General features: G+C 39.6%; 1 protein-coding gene across 3 annotated transcripts in view; it reads right to left on the reverse strand.

Annotated features, from left to right (window-relative positions):
- ghdc (GH3 domain containing) overlaps window positions 1-10383 on the reverse strand; it is a 68726-nt gene extending 58343 nt beyond the window's left edge. The window contains exons 1-2 of one of the 3 annotated variants that reach the window (XM_085466359.1): window positions 10158-10383; window positions 8287-8411 (exon numbers count right to left, since the gene is read on the reverse strand). The gene's annotated coding sequence lies outside the window, so the exon portion shown is untranslated. Of the gene's footprint in view, window positions 1-2751; window positions 8412-10157 lie in introns of all 3 variants that reach the window. The other 2 variants (XM_085466358.1, XM_085466357.1) reach the window with 2 other exon arrangements.
- Between the last annotated feature and the right edge of the window lie 2638 nt (window positions 10384-13021).

A 13021-nucleotide genomic window follows, 5' to 3' on the forward strand; every position in this document is an offset into this window, starting at 1 on the left:
GCCTGTAGTTGTTCATTTGTGTCTTGTCAAGATTGTCCTTTTTCAGTATAGGTTTGATTACAGCAGTTTTTAGTGATTCTGGAAACACACCTGATAATAAAGAAAAGTTGACGATCTGTAACAGGTCTGACTCTAAAGTCTTTGAGACCTTTTTGAAAAAACTTGTTGGCAGGACATCTAAACAGCAGGAGGAGGAGTTCAGTTTACCTAAGATGTCCTCCAGGTCTTTGCTGTTAATAGGTTGAAACTGTTTCATGGTGTTTAAACAGTTTTTTGGTGGACACAGTACATATCCTGGATCTGCTGTTGATGTACCAATTGCTTGTCTAATTTTTTGGATTTTTTCAGTGAAGAATTTGGCAAAGTCATTGCAGGCCATGGTCGAATGAAGTTCAGCTGCCACTGACACAGGAGGGTTTGTTAGCCTGTCAACTGTAGAAAATAAGACCCGAGCATTATGGCTGTTTTTAGTGATGATGTCAGAGAAGTAGGACCTCCTTGCATTCCTCAGTTGTAAATTATAATTGTGAAGTTTCTCTTTATAAATGTCATAATGAACCTGGAGGTTTGTTTTTCTCCATCTGCGCTCAGCTTTCCTACACTCTCTTTTTTCATTTTTCACCAGTGTGGAGTTTCTCCATGGAGACTTTTTCCTTCCAGAGATAACCTTCACCTTAATGGGAGCAATAGTGTCCATTACATTTAACATTTTTGCATTAAAGCTATTGACGAGCTCATTGACTGACCCTCTGGACAGGTCAGGTGTTAATGGGAAGACCTGGTTAAAAATTGCACTACTGTGTTCAGTTATACACCGTTTTGTGATCACTGTTGTTGATATATTTGTGTGAGCTGAGATTTTACTTTCAAAGAAAACACAGTAATGATCAGACAGGCCCACATCAGACACAGTAACCTTTGAAATGCTCAGGCCTTTGGAGATCAGTAGGTCAAGAGTGTGTCCTCTATTATGTGTGGCCTCTGTTACATGCTGAGTCAGCCCAAAGTTGCCCAGAGTGTTACTCAGGTCTTTAGTCCCTTTGTCCTGAGGGTTGTCCACATGAATGTTAAAATCCCCAGCAATAATTACACAGTCAAAATCAACACAGATCACAGACAGCAGTTCACTGAGGTCATTAAAAAAGTCTGTGCAGTATTTGGGAGGCCTGTAAACATTAAGAAACACAACTTTGGATGGGGCCTTCAGCTGTAAAGCCACATATTCAAAAGACTGAAAACTTCCAGGAGATAGCTGCTTACATTGAAATGATTCATTAAATAAGACAGCGACCCCCCCTCCTCTCCTGCTCGCCCTGACCTCACTGATAAAACTGTAGTTAGGAGGGGTCGTCTCGATGAGAACAGCTCCACTGTTACTTTGGTCCAACCAAGTTTCAGTTAAAAACATAAAATCAAGGCTGTGCTCAGTGATTAAATCATTAATTAAAAATGTTTTCCCAGCTAGAGATCTAATGTTTAATAAAGCCAACTTAAGTGTTTTAGAGGTATTACTTGTCCCCTCGTGTTTGGGAGCAGTCTGTGGCACACAAGGTATGTTTACTATGTTTAAAGATCTTTTAGAGTGCAGCTCTCTGTGTTTTGACCAGGCCACATGTCTCCTGTCACCTAAAAGTACAGAAATTTTAAAACCTTCTAGTAAACAGGGTCCCAGCTTCTCCTGGGAAAAGTCATCACTGCCATAGTGATGACTTTATAATTAATTATAAAGGACCCTGTAGGAGAGAGAAATAACATCGCGAAAGAGACATAAAGTCAATAGAAACACCCTGAAAGCATTTAGTATATATTTAGAACCACAAATTTGATTTCTTTTAGCAATTATTGTTTTTGTTAATGTCACAATCCCAACCCCCCTCCTTTATCCAGACTTGTGACCTGGAAAACTGACCCGAAATAGGCACTCTGGCAGAGTTACTTTTTTGTTTATGTGTCTGTGTGTGTCTTTTACAGAGTTTTAAACCTTGGGATCCACAAAAAAGCAAGAGTAAAAGACGAACACTTTTTAAACATAATGTTGTTAACAAACTACATTAATCAAAAATGGACATAGCAAGCATCACCAGACAGCTTCAGTCAAAATTGGATGTAGAAGATAGAGTTAAGGCTCTGCAAGGACATCCGATTTCTAAGTTAGCAATGTTTGGAATGGTGTATTTTAGTGCATTGATTTATTTTAAACAAAGAACAATATACTTCTACCGCTTCTCCCGACCTGCGTTATAGTCAGAGCGGGAGCAGCGGTTTCGCTCATGCGCAATTCATTTGCAGTTTGGACCCGTAGGTGTAAAAAGCTCCTGCTCTGACAGCAGCTGGGGGCAACTGCTGCATTAGGACGGCCGCCTGTGAGTGCTTTGGCACGGGCGAGGTGCCCACGGCAGCTCCCGCTGCTTGTAAGAGCGATACGTGCTTCCACGTCAAAAACTCGTAATAACACCAGAAAAAAGTCACCAGATTTGTCGCTAGTCGCTTTTTAGAAAAAAAAAAAAAAGTCAATTAAGGCGTCTGAAAACTCGCTAGATATAGCGACAAAATCACTGTCGTTAAGTCCTCCGTTATTTATTTAGCTAAACAAGTCAATTAACACTGGCTTACAGCACCATAGAAATATATACAAAAATACAAGCCTCCGTTATTTATTTAGCTAATATGCTAGTAGCCAATGTGCTTTAAGCTAAGCTAACTCGGCTTCCCACAATCTTACATTTCTGAATAAAAACACTAAGAAGTTACCTTTAATACCTCCGACCAGTATAATTTCATTCCACGTTAACAGAGCTTTCTATGTGAGAGCAAGCCGTAAAACTTGAACACAAAAAGTAAATAATTAAAAAAGGGGAGTGTGTTGTTTGTTAATCGACGGTGAGACAGCGGGGGCGTAATCCCAAGGGCGGAAGCACCCCGGGTTTTTTCCTGTCTGGGTTGCCATTCCTCGAGAACAGCAGGTTAATATTAAGGTTAGCTTAATGGTTAATACTAACGTTCAGGGAGGTGAAGGTTCAAGACGTTTTGTGACTGAATGAATTTCAAAGAGTAAGCGTACTGTGACGTCACGGCACGTGTGCCTTAACGTCACACTGCTGTGAGGCTATAAATATGAGCTCGCGCCTTAGAACGCGAGCTCATATTTACCCCCAAGGTAAGGCACTCTACTACACCTAGTGTTGAAAACACATTTTAACAAAATTAACGCTGATTCTATAGTCTTCTAACAATCGTCTAAAGGTTAGAGCATATAGTTTATCTCTACTGAACCCTATCTCCTCTGTTTACAAATATGTGGCGCTCAGTGTTCAGTCGTACAAATTCTTCAGATACTGACGGCTTTGAGGTGCTTGACGAATGTTATTTGGACCCTGATGGGTTCTTACTGATACCTAATTCCAGAGATGAACAATCACACCCCTCTGAAACATCTGAGATTCCTACAACTAGTGTTTCTGTAAACACTGATGAAAATGCACACACCTCTGAAACAGATCAGGTTCCTACAACCAGTCTTTCTACAAACAACTATGAACCTGAAGAGTCTCCCACCACTGAAAGTTACAACAGCACTGACTTATTCAGTGCCGTCCTTCCTGATCCTTCAGATAACGGACCTGAAGATAATGAACAAAATGTTGTCCCAGGCAGTCTTCAAACAGAGGAAGAAGAAACTATTTCTTTTGGAGTTCAAACAAATGTTCCAAATCTTTATTCCTCTTGTAGAGTTCCAGATGTGCCTGTGGGCCTTAGAGAAGCTTTTATCACCAGGCACCTCCTTAATATTGGTCGAGCACCATTTGCCCCATTTCCTTCACCCACTAGAGAAACTGAATGTTTACCCACCTTTAAAACAGATGAGACTCCTACAACCAGTGTTTATATGAACAACACTGAAGATGACGAGTTTCCAGCTAGTGATAGTTATAGCACTAACTTATTCAATGGTGACATTCCTGAATCTTCCGATATTAATGGATCTGAAGATGTTGTACCAGACAGTGTCCAAAGAGAGCAAGAAGAAGCTAGTTTTTCCCAACTTCAAACATCTCTTTCAGCTCTTTTTTCTGTTATTACAGCTCCAGTTGACTCTGTGGGCCAAGCAACATTTTATGTCACCAGGCAACTCGTTAATTTTGGTCAAGCAATATTTGCCTTAATCACTAGTGAAACTGAACGTTCACCCACTTTTGAAACAACTGAGGTTGCTACAACGAATGTTTCTCTAATTAATTTTGAACGTGACGAGTCTTTGAGTAATGAGATTTACAGCATTGCTCCAGCTGTGTCTGTGGGCCGAAGAATACATTTTGTCAGCAGGCACGTCCTTAATAATGGTCCAGTGCCTTTTACCTTACCCACCTCTGAAATAACTGAGGTTCCTACAACAAGTGTTTCCATAAACAACTGTGGACATGAAGTGTCTCCCAACAATGAAAGTTACAGCATTGATGTATTCAATGTTGGCCTTCCTGACTCTTCAGATAGCAGATCTGAAGACAATGAACAAAATGTTGCCCAAGGAACTCTTCAAGGACAGGACGAAGAAACTATTGTTTCCAGAGTTTACACAAACTTTTCAGGTTTTTATTCCTTCATTAGAATGCCAATTGTGTCTGTGGCACGAAGAATATTTTTTGTGAACAGGCACATCTTTAATATTTTTCGAGTGCCTTTTACCTCACCCACCAATGTTGGCCTTCCTGACTCTTCAGATAACAGATCTGAAGAGAATGAACAAAATATTGTCCAAAGAAGTCGTCAAAGAGAGGATGAAGAAACTGTTCTTTCCAGAGTTCACAGAAATCTTTCAGCCTTTTATCCCTTTATTAGAGCTCTAGTTGTGTCTGTGGGCCAAGGAGCAATTTTTCCCATCAGGCACATCCTTAATATTTGTCTAGCACCATTTACCTTATTGAACAATCTGTTCACAGCAATTGTTCAATATGTGTTTTCCCTTGCCCAGACAGGAATTTCAGCCCTGAATCAAACAATCAGAAGACTTTTAAGTCCAATTTGTATAATAGGTACAGTAATATGTGTGATTTTTGTAATTGTAATTTTTACTTTTATACCATTTATCATACACTACATCGTAAATCACTAACTTAACAAACAAACAGCACATGCTGTTGCATAATTTTTCTCTTAAAATTCAGTTTCCTTAGCATAAAATTACATCACAATTATGCCCCCAGCCAGTCACAGCAGAAGGCTGCCCCTCCCTGAGTCTGGTTCTGCTGAAGGTTTCTTCCTCTTAAAAGGGAGTTTTTCCTTCCCACCGTCGCCTTAGTGCTTGCTCATAGGGGATCGTTTGATTGCTGGGGTTTTCTCTCTAATACTGTGGGGTTTTAACCTTACAGTACAAAGAGCTTTAAAGTGCCTGTTCTAACACAGCATTATTAAATAGACTTTAAATGGCTTCAACTGAAAAAACATTACTTAATAAAAAAAATAAATCAATAAATAATGGTGTGTGTTTGTTTCATTTTCTATACCAGGATAACTGCTAAAACTTAGTGGGTTATAATTTATGTAGCTTTTAACAGATTATTGTTGTTTCAAATGTGACTGTGCTGAGTGGCCGTGGCACTGTGCGCACTTAAGTAATATTGGTGATTGGAAGCCAGTGTTTTAGTCTTCTCCTTTTTTTCCTGATTAGTTTATTTTATACTTTATTTTTAAGTCTTGGATCTATTTTTATGGGTCGCTCTGGTTTTAAAAACAAATTTAAAGCTCTTACTGGTCATTAACACAAATGCAGCGTTTACCTGTACAGGGATTGACCACTAGAGGTCCTTTTACTCAAGGTTTACATTCATCAGCAACTTCCTTGACAAATGCTAAATGCTGATCAGATTAAATAGGATTATCAAGGGACAATACATTTTGTTCTTAATATCATATTATTTCATCTATCATGTCTTTTCTATGATTCATATTTTATTGATGAGACCATCGAAAGCGAGGTAGCAAATACTCAAAGATTAACTAGTCAGGACGTGATTTCTACATTTCTACAGTTTTTTTTTACACGGTGGTCTTTGGCATGTTATCTTATTTTTGGTGAATAAAACAAAACCACCAGTGAAAATTGTTTTAGATTTAGTAAATTGTAAGTAAATTTTAACTCATGCAGTTGTAACCCCTTTAAACAATCGTTCGTGTCCTGCAGGAAATGGAATACCAAATGAACTGACTAAAGGGGGTGCCTGTAAAAATTCCTAAGGTTCTTCTGCCCACTGGTGCTGCTGCAGCTGATTTCTATCAACAAGAGGTGGGATCACCTGCAAAGAGACTGCAATTTTTGGTTTGGGGCCTTTACCCTCTGAAGAAGCCAAACAGTGGACTGAAACTGTTTGGGTCTCATTTTGATTTGTGGTCACTGTACCAAAAATGTGGTTCATCATAATTATGGAACATTTAAAGATGCAGTTATATTTCTTATTGACATCACCAGAAATTGTGTGTGACTTCTTATGGTGGTGTTCAATAAAGAAGTATAATTATTTTTAAGAATAACAAAAAGCCATTTACTATAGAGTAAAGGGTGAAAGCTGCTTCTATTTAGAACAGTTACAATATTTTGTTTGATTTGATTTCTTGCAATAAACAGAGACAATTTGCAATTCTCTAATTCTTTGTAACAGGTCCTTTGTAAAGAATTCAGCTTTTGTGTAAACACCCAAGTTCACCAGATATCTGGGAAACAATGCAACAATTTATTTTAATAATTCTATAATGAAGTGTTAAATTGCAGTTAGAAGCTACTGCTCCAAACCTCGTAATAAACATCAAACAGGATTAAAACCTCAGGACAACAAAGAAAACAAGATGACATAGAAGTGACCCCCATTCTATACGATGTGCCATAAAACTAAACACTGTGTTTGTATGTTTGTGTGCGTGCGAGCACGCGAGTGCCTGCGTACCTGTGTGTAAGTGCATGTGTATATATGTTTATGTACCTGTGTGTACGTGACTTCCTGTGGGTCATAAAAGTCCATCTCCCTTTCAAGCCAAAGTTATCCAGTTACAAACATTTAGGTCCCCACCCAGGTATCCCCTGGGCAATTTCCACTCAGCTTTAGCTTCTCTTTGTCCTGTTTTCACAGCTCAAGGTGGGGAGGGTCTCTTACAAGTTTACTCCTAAGTTTATGTCACGTTTAGGCCTATATTACATCCAGGGCAGTGTCAGTGTCTCTACTATACTTCTACATCCTATCTAGCACATTTCTAAAACCTAAAATAAGCTACAAATATCTTCAAGTTCCTCTTTCTCTGTAGGATAACCAAATCAATTAAACCAAGTGCTGTGGTGGTGATATGAAATTCAACCTTTGCAGCCTCTGTAGCTTTCTAGTAACATGTCACGGGGTGGAAAGGGACAAGTTATCTAAGTTTTTCTACTATGCATGTTTTAGTTACCGTCAAATTGTCCTGGAGAGACTCCGCCCTTTCCCCCCATCTTTACTAATTGGACACACCTGAGAGGGAAGGCAAGGTAATTTACAGAGTGCTCAATGACACATAAGAGTGTTGGAGTTGGCGTTCGAGAGGGGACATGACCAGCGACTGGGGACGCGCCACCACGAGCGACTAGGGACGCGCAGCGAGCAGTCAGACGGCAATAACGACAAGAGCCAGCTTGTGCACTGCGGGAGAGCAGAAGCAGTGAGACAGCTGGTGCCGATTGCAGTTTTAAAGAAGCGGCGGGCGGAGTTGAGAGCTCTGCCCACCCGGGGTAAGTCTTTGACTTATCCCTTTTTATAAAGTAAAACTGTCGAAAGGAATATTGACTGCCGCTCCCTCTCTTCCTTCAGTGCACCGGGACGTGGAATGCGGGGAGGAAGGCGAGGACTCCACTGGGTTTCCCTCTTTTACTACTACGCTGGATTTCTTAGTTTTTTGTGACTTTTATGCCGTGGTGGATCCCACTGGACTTTTAATGTTGTGTTTTATTGATTTTTATTGTGTTATCCCTTGGCCAAGGTTGTTTTAATTCATTTTACATTTTTAACTATTTAAATATAATAAATTATATTTTTAATCTTACAGTTTAAATTATGTGCTTTCCCTTGGCGGCTCCACTGCTCTGCCCGTTTTGAGAAAGGTTTCCTTCCTTTTAAAAACACAAAACATCTTGGAAATAAAATCAGCCTTTCCGCTCCGTTACAAACACATTTGCCTTTTCCTTTTCAAACAATTTTACATGAGTTACACATTATGTCTCTTCAAAGAGAGTCAGAACAGCATGGAGACCCTTAACCTCGTGTACCTTACAATCAAATTCTTCTCTGCATTTAAAACCATGATCTGCAGTTAGCAGCCACACTGCTCCACACATCCAACATCAGCATCCGACTAGAGACTTGCAACATGTGGAAAACTGGGCTTCTCCATAAGAGCTAGAAGGTTGAAAAAATAAAAGAAGAAGAAAAATATATTAGTTACTTCAACTGTAAACTAAGAAATTTAACTAAAGACAAACTTTTGAACTTGCTGTAACATTTGCAAATGAGGCAGATGAAGGCATCCTTTACAGAATGTGTGTGCGGTCTTTGCAGTTTCAGATTTACGGTCAAAGTGATGTCTTGGAGGTAGGGCTGGGCGATATGGCCTAAAATCCATATCATGGTATACTTTGAAGCATGTGCGGTAACAATATATATCGCGATATATTATTTTCTTCACTGCAGCATTACCGAGAGTTGAAAAACTGTCTAAATTCTTTCATCTGTAATAAAATGATCAGTGTGGTTGCTCTACCAGATGTGACAATTACATTTAATATCCAGGCATCCATGAAAACAGAATTTACGAAATTTAACAGAGTTAGAAGTTAGCAGCAAGTAAGCTCGCTAGTTTCCACCTAAACATAATATAGCATGTTCTGACTGAGGGATTTCTGAAACAAATTAAGACGTACAGCTTTGCTATTACTTCCCAAATAAATGAAGACAGGAAAGTAAACAGCAGTGAAGTTTGTAGGGTTACTGAAGTTTGGCTAGCTGGTATATAATGACGCGCTACGCGACACAGCTATGTTAGCATAATATAAACAGTGAAGCTGGAGGACAAAGTCGCTAGATGACGTCATTGCCTAATTTGCATAATTGGTCATGTAATTATAAAGGACCCTGTAGGAGAGAGAAATAACATCGTGAAAGAGACATAAAGTCAATAGAAACACCCTGAAAGCATTTAGTATATATTTAGAACCACAAATTTGATTTCTTTTAGCAATTATTGTTTTTGTTAATGTCACAATCCCAACCCTCCTCCTTTATCCGGACTTGTGACCTGGAAAACTGACCCGAAATAGGCACTCTGGCAGAGTTACTTTTTTGTTTATGTGTCTGTGTGTGTCTTTTACAGAGTTTTAAACCTTGGGATCCACAAAAAAGCAAGAGTAAAAGACGAACATTTTTATCCATAATGTTGTTAACAAACTACATTAATCAAAAATGGACATAGCAAGCATCACCAGACAGCTTCAGTCGAAATTGGATGTAGAAGATAGAGTTAAGGCTCTGCAAGGACATCTGATTTCTAAGTTAGCAATGTTTGGAATGGTGTATTTTAGTGCATTGATTTATTTTAAACAAAGAACAATATACTTCTACCGCTTCTCCCGACCTGCGTTATAGTCAGAGCGGGAGCAGCGGTTTCGCTCATGCGCAATTCATTTGCAGTTTGGACCCGTAGGTGTAAAAAGCTCCTGCTCTGACAGCAGCTGGGGGCAACTGCTGCATTAGGACGGCCGCCTGTGAGTGCTTTGGCACGGGCGAGATGCCCACGGCAGCTCCCGCTGCTTGTAAGAGCGATACGTGCTTCCACGTCAAAAACTCGTAATAACACCAGAAAAAAGTCACCAGATTTGTCGCTAGTCGCTTTTTAGAAAAAAAAAAAAAAGAGTCAATTAAGGCGTCTGAAAACTCGCTAGATATAGCGACAAAATCACTGTCGTTAAGTCCTCCGTTATTTATTTAGCTAAACAAGTCAATTAACACTGGCTTACAGCACCATAGAAATATATACAAAAATACAAGCCTCCGTTATTTATTTAGCTAATATGCTAGTAGCCAATGTGCTTTAAGCTAACTCGGCTTCCCACAATCTTACATTTCTGAATAAAAACACTAAGAAGTTACCTTTAATACCTCCGACCAGTATAATTTCATTCCACGTTAACAGAGCTTTCTACGTGAGAGCAAGCCGTAAAACTTGAACACAAAAAGTAAATAATTAAAAAAGGGGAGTGTGTTGTTTGTTAATCGACGGTGAGACAGCGGGGGCGTAATCCCAAGGGCGGAAGCACCCCGGGTTTTTTCCTGTCTGGGTTGCCATTCCTCGATAACAGCAGGTTAATATTAAGGTTAGCTTAATGGTTAATACTAACGTTCAGGGAGGTGAAGGTTCAAGACGTTTTGTGACCGAATGAATTTCAAAGAGTAAGCGTACTGTGACGTCACGGCACGTGTGCCTTGACGTCACACTGCCGTGAGGCTATAAATATGAGCTCGCGCCTTAGAACGCGAGCTCATATTTACCCCCAAGGTAAGGCACTCTACTACACCTAGTGTTGAAAACACATTTTAACAAAATTAACGCTGATTCTATAGTCTTCTAACAATCGTCTAAAGGTTAGAGCATATAGTTTATCTCTACTGAACCCTATCTCCTCTGTTTACAAATATGTGGCGCTCAGTGTTCAGTCGTACAAATTCTTCAGATACTGACGGCTTTGAGGTGCTTGACAGATATTATTTAGAGCCTGATGGGTTCTTCTTACCGATATCTATTTCTAGAGATGAACAGTCTGAGGTTCCTAAAACCAGTGTTTCTGTAAACGCCTATGAAAATGAACAGGCAACCACCTCTGAAATAGATGAGGCTCCTAAAACCAGTATAAACAACTTTGAACATGAAGAGTCTCCCACCAGTGAGAATTACAGCACTGATTTATTCAATGGCGTCCTCCCCAAACCTTCAGATATGAACAAATCTGAAGAGAATGAGCAAAACGCTGACCAAGGAAGTTTTCAAAGAGAGGAGAAAGAAACTTTTTTTTCCAGAGTTCAAACAAATCTTTCAGCTCTGTCTTCCATTATTACAGCTCCAGTTGAGTCGGTTGGGCGAGGAGTCATTTTTGTCACCAGGCACATTTTTAATATTGGTCGAGCTCCATTTACCTCACCCACTAGTGAAACGGAAAAGTCACCCACCTCTGAAACAACTGAGGTTCCTTCACCGAGTGTTTCTGTAAACAACTTTGAATACGAACAGTCACCCTCCAGTGAAACAACTAAGATTCCTACAACCAGTGTTAATATGAACAACGCTGAAGATGAAAAGTCTTCAGCCAGCGAGAGTTACAACACTGATTTATTAAATGCCATTCTTCCTGAACCTTCAGATAAAGGACCCGAAGATAATGAACAAACAGGCAGTCTTCAAACAAAGGAAGAAGAAACAATTTCTTCCAGAGTTCAAACAAATGCTCCAAATCTCGATTCCTCTTGTAGAGTTCCAGATGTGCCTGTGGGCCTTAGAGAAGATTTCATCACCAGGCACCTCCTTAATATTGGTCGAAGACCATTTACCTCAATTATTCCAAATCTCTATTCCTCTTGTAGAGTTCCAGATGTGCCTGTGGGCCTTAGAGAAGATTTTATCTCTAGGCACCTCCTTAATATTGGTCGAGCACCATTTACCTCAATTATTCCAAATCTCTATTCCTCTTGTAGAGTTCCAGATGTGCCTGTGGGCCTTAGAGAAGATTTTATCTCTAGGCACCTCCTTAATATTGGTCGAGCACCATTTACCTCAATTATTCCAAATCTCTATTCCTCTTGTAGAGTTCCAGTTGTGCCTGTGGGCCTTAGAGAAGCTTTTATCTCTAGGCACCTGCTTAATATTGGTCGAGCACCATTTACCTCAGTTACCACACCCACTAGTGAGACCTCTGAAACAGCTAACGTTCCTAAAACCACTGTGTCTATAAACAACTTTGGACATGAAGATTCTCCCACCAGTGAGAGTTACAGCATTGATTTATTCAATGTTGGTCTCCTTGCAGCTTCAGATAACAGATCTGAAGAGAATGAACCAAATATTGTCCAAGGAACTCTTCAAAGAGAGGACGGAGACTCTGCTGTTTCCAGACTTCACAGAAATCTTCCAGGTTTTAATTCCCTTATTACAGCTCCAGTTGTGCTTGCGGGCCAAGGAGTCATTTTTGTCACCAGGCACATCCTTAATATTTGTGGAGCACCATTTACCTCATTGTTCAATCATTTTTCAGCAATTATTCAACGTAGGTTTCCCCATGGAGCTAATTCAGGCCTGATTCCTACAATCAGAAGATGGTTAGATATAATTTCTTGGATGACTTCAGTAATTGGTGCACTTGCACTTTTAGTTTTACTTATAATAGTCATCATGTTAATTCACTAATTCTAACAAACAAACATGAAATTCAGTATCCTTAGCATAAAATTACATCACAATTATGCCCCCAGCCAGTCACAGCAGAAGGCTGCCCCTCCCTGAGTCTGGTTCTGCTGAAGGTTTCTTCCTATTAAAAGGGAGTTTTTCCTTCCCACCGTCGCCTTAGTGCTTGCTCATAGGGGATCGTTTGATTGCTGGGGTTTTCTCTCTAATACTGTGGGGTTTTAACCTTACAGTACAAAGAGCTTTAAAGTGCCTGTTCTAACACAGCATTATTAAATAGACTTTAAATGGCTTCAACTGAAAAAACATTACTTAATAAAGAAAAATAAATCAATAAATAACGGTGTGTGTTTGTTTCATTTTCTATACCAGGGTAACTGCTAAAACTTAGTGGGTTATAATTTATGTAGCTTTTAACAGATTATTGTTGTTTCAAATGTGACTGTGCTGAGTGGCCGTGGCACTGTGTGCACAGGATAAAACCTGTTGATTTTAAGATTGCACTTAAGTAACATTGGGGATTAGAAACCAGGGTTTTAGTTTTTCCTTTTTTTTCCTGATA

The sequence above is a fragment of the Copadichromis virginalis genome, linkage group LG8, assembly GCF_057382275.1.
Source record: "Copadichromis virginalis isolate Kocher_CV1m ecotype Utaka linkage group LG8, C_Virginalis_male_GT1.1, whole genome shotgun sequence".
Taxonomy (NCBI): Eukaryota; Metazoa; Chordata; class Actinopteri; order Cichliformes; family Cichlidae; genus Copadichromis; species Copadichromis virginalis.